General features: G+C 45.4%; 1 non-coding gene across 1 annotated transcript; it reads right to left on the bottom strand.

The window, feature by feature from the left end:
- Positions 1-971: 971 nt before the first annotated feature.
- Positions 972-1044, bottom strand: Trnaa-ggc (transfer RNA alanine (anticodon GGC)). Its single transcript has one exon. It is a non-coding gene; the product is annotated as a tRNA-Ala (tRNA).
- Positions 1045-8185: the final 7141 nt, after the last annotated feature.

Raw genomic sequence — 8185 nt, 5'->3', positions numbered from 1 at the left:
ACGGCTTAGGCCGCCCTCCTAGTGAGGCTGCTCGGTGTCTGCAGGCAGCGAGGGTCTGCAAGCTTCCTGTGTTCGCACCTACGTCACCTGTGCTTGCTTGTCAGAGACAGACTATCACAAAACATACAACTCACTCCATGAATTGATTGCTACGGCATCTGTTATCAGCAGTCACAACTAGCAACACCAGTAGCAGCTGACTGCACGCAAAGAATAGGAATGTGCAGTTGGATTTACGTGAACTCGGCGCAAGGCAGATCTTTCCGACATAGGCTTGAGAATCTTACGGGAACACTTGTACTGTTTCTAAATTAAGTGTAGGCGTGGGAGGAGGGTGCTTCCTGCGCACTAATAACAGCACGCTTGTCAATTGTGGATGCTAATCATTCGCTTGTATCTTCCTAGACACATCTGCTGGTTGTGAATTATTCCACTTGCATGGCAAGGTGCGCATGTGTGTGTCTTAAAAATTCTGGAGACACTGGTTATTGATCCCAGTACCTCGACCATACTAAGCGAGCGCCCTACCATCTGAGCTACGGCCGCCCCGAAGACTAATGGTGCTACATACAGCCATATAGACGACACAGACCCTTGCACTCCCATTATTCAGCAGACAAACACTACTCTCTATGTATCCGTTAGGGTGTCTTTCAGGTTTCGTGCATTCTGTATCGAATCGTAGTTGGCCACAATGAAAGTGGCACGTATAACGTCGAAAATAGAATTCGGACACCGCTCTGAGTAAGACCAACGTGTTGTCCATCCTTTAGACTTCAATGAGGTTAAGCCGCGATACCTAAGACAGATCTGCACTCGATGACACCTCGATAACAGCCGGTCCCCACACTTACATCTTGCTTTCCTTACGTCAGTATACATCATATCAGTCTGTGACGCTGGCTTTGCAACATCTTGCGTGCCTTTAGGTTCGCCGCGACCAACACTTACCATGCACTGACCACAAAAAATTGAGGCGCCGTGGCTTGAACCCTGGACCTCTCACATGCCAAGCGAACGCTCTACCAACTGAGCTACGCCCCATGCCGAACCAAACTGCGCTATTCCCCATTCTTTGCGACTCAGATGCGCACTGACACGATGGTTGGTTGGTTTGTAGCGGTGAAGGGAGCAGAGTACAAAGGCGCGGACCCGTTCATATACACAAAAGTTCCAAGTAGTTTCGATGCTCTGGTATTACAAATGCAAATTCCGTCTGTTTTTAACGTCTTAAAATGAAAGAGCCGTCACAAATTGCTCCGTTTTCACTCCTTGTCGACAATCATACAGCACCTGAGGTAACAAACACATCTCGAGCCCCATTGTGCACTCCATTATTCATGCCAACTCAGTGCCTCGCTCTTTACTACTGTGTACCAATCTTGACGTCCAACTGCAAAGCACTGGGCCACAACAAGTTTCCGCGTTTCCATTGCACTGCGCATACTACGAAACGCTCCCCAAACTTGGCACTCACCCTCGCAGCCGACATTTCCGAGTTTCCACGACGCTCACGCTAGTGACAGCATTATTTATAGTTCGACGTCGCGCCAAAGCGAATGAGCACATTTCGCCTACGGCTTAGGCCGCCCTGCTAGTGTGGCTGCTCGGTGTCTGCAGGCAGCGAGGGTCTGCAAGCTTCCTGTGTTCGCACCTATATCACCTGTGCTTGCTTGTCAGAGACAGACTATCGGAAAACATACAACTCACTCCATGAATTGATTGCTACGGCATCTGTTATCAGCAGTCACAACTAGCAACACCAGTAGCAGCTGACTGCACGCAAAGAATAGGAATGTGCAGTGGGATTTACGTGAACTCGGCGCAAGGCAGATCTTTCCGACATAGGCTTGAGAATCTTACGGGAACACTTGTACTGTTTCTAAATTAAGTGTAGGCGTGGGAGGAGGGTGCTTCCTGCGCACTAATAACAGCACGCTTGTCAATTGTGGATGCTAATCATTCGCTTGTATCTTCCTAGACACATCTGCTGGTTGTGAATTATTCCACTTGCATGGCAAGGTGCGCATGTAGGTGTGTTAAAAATTCTGGAGGCACTGGTTATTGATCCCAGTACCTCTAGCATACTAAGCGAGCGCTCTACCATCTGAGCTAAGCCTGCCCCCCCGGAGACTAATGGTGATACATACAGCCATATAGAGGACACAGACCCTTGCGCTCCCATTATTCAGCAGACAAACACTACTCTCTATGTATCCGTTAGTGTGTCTTTCAGGTTTCGTGCATTCTGTATCGAATCGTAGTTGGCCACAATGAAAGTGGCACGTATAACGTCGAAAATAGAATTCGGACACCGCTCTGAGTAAGACCAACGTGTTGTCCATCCTTTAGACTTCAATGAGGTTAAGCCGCGATACCTAAGACAGATCTGCACTCGATGACACCTCGATAACAGCCGGTATCCACACTTACATCTTGCTTTCCTTACGTCATTATACATCATATCAGTCTGTGACGCTGGCTTTGCAACATCTTGCGTGCCTTTAGGTTCGCCGCGACCAACACTTACCATGCACTGACCACAAAAAATTGAGGCGCCGCGGTTTGAACCCTGGACCTTTCACATGCCAAGCGAACGCTCTACCAACTTTTTTTTTTCTTTTTTTTTGGGCCTCCCTTCTCCCCACACAGCCCATCCATTCGCTCTCCTTTTATGCCTTCTTCGGCGAGCTTCTATGCTATATCGACTGTTTTTTTTTTCAAATTTACTGTGACAGTTAGGGAAATGAAATGATGTTTGGCTTCTTCGCCATGTGAGGCTTCTCCTCCGTAGAACTGAAAATTGAAAAATTAAGGCTTCTTGGGAATTAATAAATTGTCACTCTTGCTTCATACTGAAAAAAATTAAACAAAAATAGAAAGATTGTAACTGAGGAACACGTGCAAAAAGCTTCCACTGCATTGTGTGCAACGAAACCACCTTCCGATATTACCGAGATCCTGGAAAATCATCATAGATGAAAGTAGTTGCTGGAGATATGGGGTTCATCCAGCAGTAAGTGTGAAGCCGCAGTGCCGTTTCGGGGTTCTGTCCGAGGCCTTCACGGCTACCGTAGCGGCCCTGGGGCACACGAAGTCCCCACCGTACTTCACCCTCAACAGCGATCCCCTACTTTGGCCTGTGACTACATTTTTCGTAGACGAGGGCTATTAAGATGTTTATCCAATCCCTTGTCTCTGAAACAGAATGTGTAACATGTTACCAAAAGTTTTTTTGTGGTCCCTGCGCGTACATATCTGATAATATTTTGCTCGTTCGTATAATTCGTATTCTAAAACATGGTCATTGCCGTGTTCAGATATAACGTAATGTACATAATTGCCAAACAACCACAACACAGCATTAGTTTTCTGGACAGGGAAGAAAACACCATCGGGGAAGAGTAATTTTTCAACATTGATCTCAGTACTAACAGTTCTGGTTATAAAGGCTACCCGCCGTTGGAGTCCCCTCCATATTTCGGCGTATCCGCCACAGAGAAAGCGGTGGATCAATGTGTCAACTGCGTCACATCGGGTGCACACAATCGTATCACTAAGACCAATGGAGTGCAACTTTTCGTTAGTGGAAACTACGTTATTAACAACTCGGTACCAGGTTGCTTGAATGTCGGAAGACAGTTCACGATTACTAATATTTTTCCAAATTCTTTTCCAGTCTTTGTCGGGATATCTGCACTCCATTTTGTTGACATGTTCTTTCGTTGTTAAGAGTTCCATTAATTTACTGCAATTCCTTCATTGTGGATTCGTGACAATACTGTCCATGTAGCTAATCTCTAAAAAGAACTGGCGAATATATTTCAATTTATAATTAATTCCGCCTATATTTATGGGTGGACGTAAATTTTCTGGCTGTAGGAGTCGATACAGCCTGGCTGTAATACTATGTGGATGTTTTTCTATAATTTGTAGGGTCCTCTTTATATATAACGCCGTAGTCTTCCGCCATATATCTGTTAAACCTAGGCCACCTTCAGCGGAAGGTAACGTAACTGTACCGACTGCTACTCTAAAAATATTCCTTGTCCATATAAATCGGCAAATGATACTCATTATACGTTTGGCAATGGGTTTCGAAACTGGCAATATTTGACCTATATATATAGCTTTTGATAAAATGGACCAATTAATTATTCTGATTCGTTGTTTAATGTTCAGATGTCTGGTCTGATTGAGTATTGTGGCTCCTCTGATTGTATCCAGTACTTTCTTCCAATTGTAGGTCATGGTCTGAAGCGGACATCGGTAAAAGGTGACACCCAGAGCGGTGTGACGATCGACGGAGCGTGCCCATTCCAAACGGACATCTTGAAGACCTTTAAGATTTAAAAACGAACTCTTCACCTCGTTAACCCTAGCGCCTGTAGCTTCACAAAAGATCTGAATATTCGTAGTTAATTTCTCTAAATCTTCGTTACTACGAATAACCACTCCAACGTCATCAGCATATGCATTCGTGACGGTGTTAACGCCAGATATCGTGATACCCTCAAGATCGACATCGAGTCTCCTTAGTAAAGGCTCCAGTGCAACAACATACAGGAGCATTGACAAAGGACTTCCCTGCGGGACGCCGTTGCGAATTTCAATGGGTGGAGTGAAATGCCCATTTACAGACACTTGTGTTTGGATGCCTTCAACAATGTTAATTAAAACTTGCACAAAATGTTGACTAAAACCCACATAGGTCAACGTTCTGAACAAAAATAAGTGGTTGACCCTGTCAAAAGCCTTTGAGAAGTCGATAAAGGAAAGGCCTCCTGGTGAGGATGACGTTGCAAAAATTGCAGAGACATCCCTATATTCACAAACAGTTTTAAAAATATTCCGCCCCGAGAGACAGGTTTGGTGGTCACCTATGATCTTCTCCATTAGAGGTCTCAGTCTTTCCTTCAGTACACGTGCAATTATTTTATAATCCGAGTTCATCAAACATATTGGTCTCAATTGATTGAGATCTTTAACTGTCGCGTTCCTTCCCTTTGGTATTAGCACAGTTACGCTTTCTTTGAACTCGCGTGGAACAGTAACACCTTGCAACACTTCATTTATCACTTCTGTGAATTGATTACCGATGAGAGGCCAAAATTTACAATAAAACTCTACAGGCAAGCCATCAGGCCCTGGGGACTTACGGGTAGGCGAATATTTAAGTATATCAAACACCTCCTCACATGTGATCGCAGTGGTAAGGGACACATTGTCCTCGTCATTGATAACGTTGTCGATACCTGTAGTTCGTAGCAAATCGTTCGCACAGTCTAGATTATACCGGGTATCAGTATATAACGTACGATAAAATCCATAAACTGCATTTAAAATGTCAGAGTGTTCCGTCAGCACCCGGTTATCGCCCACTCTAAGACAAGCAATAAACGCTCGTCTTCTATTTCTTTCATGTTCGAGTAAGTGGTACAGCGATGCGTTTTCGTCCTCCACCGTTGTCGGGACACGAGATTTAATTTTTAAACCCTCCAGCTGTTGTCGCTTGAGACTTATGAGGTGAGCCTTGATCTTCTTTATTTCAATGAAAACCTCATCAGTCATCTGCTGAGCTGATAGTTCCCTTAAGCATGTATAGTAAAATTCAACGGTATTGCGAGACCACATCGCTCGCTCCCTCCCGTAAGCTATTAGGGATGATCTCAATTTCTTTTTAGCACATGAGGTCCACCACGCAAGGCGAGAGCTGTATTTATGGCGCATACGTAGAGCAGCCTGCCATACCTCCGCTACTGTTCTTGATAGGGCACCCTCGAACAACATATGGGTATTCAGCTTCCATAAGGGGCGACCCCAATACGTTCCTTGCTTCTGAAACCGAATGCTGCATTTCACTGCAAGATGGTCCGAAAAGGTAGTGGGAATTACTTCGATACTACTGATTTTATTTTCCAGGTTTGCTGTGACGTATATTCTGTCTATTCTGCTTTGCGAGCGACTACTGATGTACGTAAATTTGACTAACGTGGGGTATTTGCTTTCCCACACGTCTGTCCACTTCATGTTTGTCACCAAAGCCGCCAGTTCCCTGGAGAAGTTAAAATTTGGTCGCTGATCCTTTTTGTGAAGTACACAATTAAAGTCACCACCGATTAAAGCTTCCGCCGGATTCCCCTTAAGTAAATAGACCATATCGTTCTTAAAAAAATTAGCCCTATCATCTCTAGCGTTGTTACCAGAGGGGACATATACATTTAAAACAGTAGTAGTAAAAATTTTACAACTGATGCCCCTCCCATTTTCTAACAGACAGATATCCTTCACATCAATACCATCTTTGACAAGGATCGCAGTCCCACATGTGGCTTCCGGTGCAATATTTAAAATCTCTTGAAAACCTGGGACATAAAAGTTGTGGACATTAAATTCCTGTAGGAGGGCTATATCAGTATCCGACTGGTAAAGGAAATCTTTTAAAGAAGCGACTTTCGTTTCACTGCGAATCCGATTTATATTGATCGTGGTCACATTATATGTCAGTTCCGTTGGCATAGGTGCAGGTAAAAGAAATTGGCTAATGAAGTATACCCCATGCAGAGTCACGTCTGTACCATTCCATTCTGTCTGTCAGAAAGAAAAATAGACATTAAAAAAAAAAAAAAAATTAAATGCCACTAGCATGTGTCAGGTCCATCTCCATTCCGTGGTCGGTGCGATCTTCTTGGGCATCGGCCCAATCAAGTCCTTTTCCTGAGACAGTTCGGTCTAAATCCATAGTAGTGCCGGTCTGCAAACCTGCGACGCCAAGCGGTGCGCGAGGTTGTTGTTGAAGATCATCTGCATCGGCACGACTCATCTCCGCTTCAGTACACTCGTTAACTCGTGCTACTGGGCATTGTTCTCGTAGTCGTTCATTATCCCTTAAATGTTTTAACTTTTCCCGCAATGCAGGAGCTAAACTCTCTGCTGCTTTGTGTGCCAATCTCCTCTTCTTGCCTTTCTTCGAAGATCTCTTCGGCGATCTAGCAGGAGATGAAGTTTGCGACCTGTCAGGAGAAGTACCGGATGATACGTCTGACGTCGCCTGTTCCTTTTTTCGGACAAAAGTCCGCGTATCGCATTCCACAACGGCAGAAGGAGGCGCATCTTTTTCCATGGCTCCCACTGGTAGCAACCCAGTCTCCAATTCTACACTATCGCTCGTTGTGGTTTCCTTGACGCAAGTGTCTTCTATGGGCGCCAACGTGAAACCAATGTCCAGATTGCTATCTTCGTTCATAGTTCCCGCAGAGTGGATGCCTGGAGCGTCCACTCCTCGGAAGCTAGTGGCAATATCCTCACGTTGGTGGGAATCCTGACGACGCAAGGAAACCTCCGTTGCGGGTATTTGGGGATCTTCGGCCGAGCCCGCGGAAGAACGAGCAACCACAGTGGGAGAGTTGGAAAAAGTTGGCGTCGGCATAGATTCGAGGGGCGCGGAGCTGATCGGCAGACCATCCGCAAATCTAGAGCTTGAAGCCGGAGTATCATCGACAACCGCCCGCGAGGCAGCAGGCTCCCCGCGCACAGGCGGCACCGACTCGCCTCGGCTGCGGAAGTCAGCAGCGGCAGCGTATGACAACTTCATACCAACAACAGGGCCGGAACCCGGCATCTCGTCACGCGGTAACTGCGGGACACGCCTCCGTGAACATTCTGCACGAATGTGTTCCGTGGAATTGCATAAAGCGCAAGTCCGCGGTTGCCCATCATAGATAATCAAAGCACGATACCCACAAATATTAAGATAAGAGGGGACATGCTTCTGTAATTCAATCTAAATTTGCCTTACGCCGTTCAAGACAGGAAACATATGAGCTTCAGACCACCTTTCTGCCACATTGGAAATAATTCTGCCATAAGGCCGAAGGGCAACATTAAGTACTTCGGGCGGAATTTCAAAAGGGAGCTCAAACACTCTGATCGTACGAATCCCGTACCCAGCATGACTAACAGCAACGTCACTCACATTCCCATCAGAATGATTAAACTTCACGCTACCTCCGCAACGATCCACAATGGAACTACATAATTCTGGACTTTTCATCTTCAGATACACAGCATTTGTCACAAACGAGAGATAAACTCCGACAACATCATCACCGTTAATCAATACTTTTTCGATAAACCATGCTTTAATTTCAAATGCTTTAGGTCGAACGAAATTTCGATCGAAAGT

The sequence above is a fragment of the Schistocerca gregaria genome, chromosome 10 (assembly GCF_023897955.1).
Source record: "Schistocerca gregaria isolate iqSchGreg1 chromosome 10, iqSchGreg1.2, whole genome shotgun sequence".
NCBI lineage: Eukaryota > Metazoa > Arthropoda > Insecta > Orthoptera > Acrididae > Schistocerca > Schistocerca gregaria.
The sequence above is the reverse complement of the archived record's forward strand: the minus strand, read 5'-3'. Positions and strand labels throughout refer to the sequence as shown.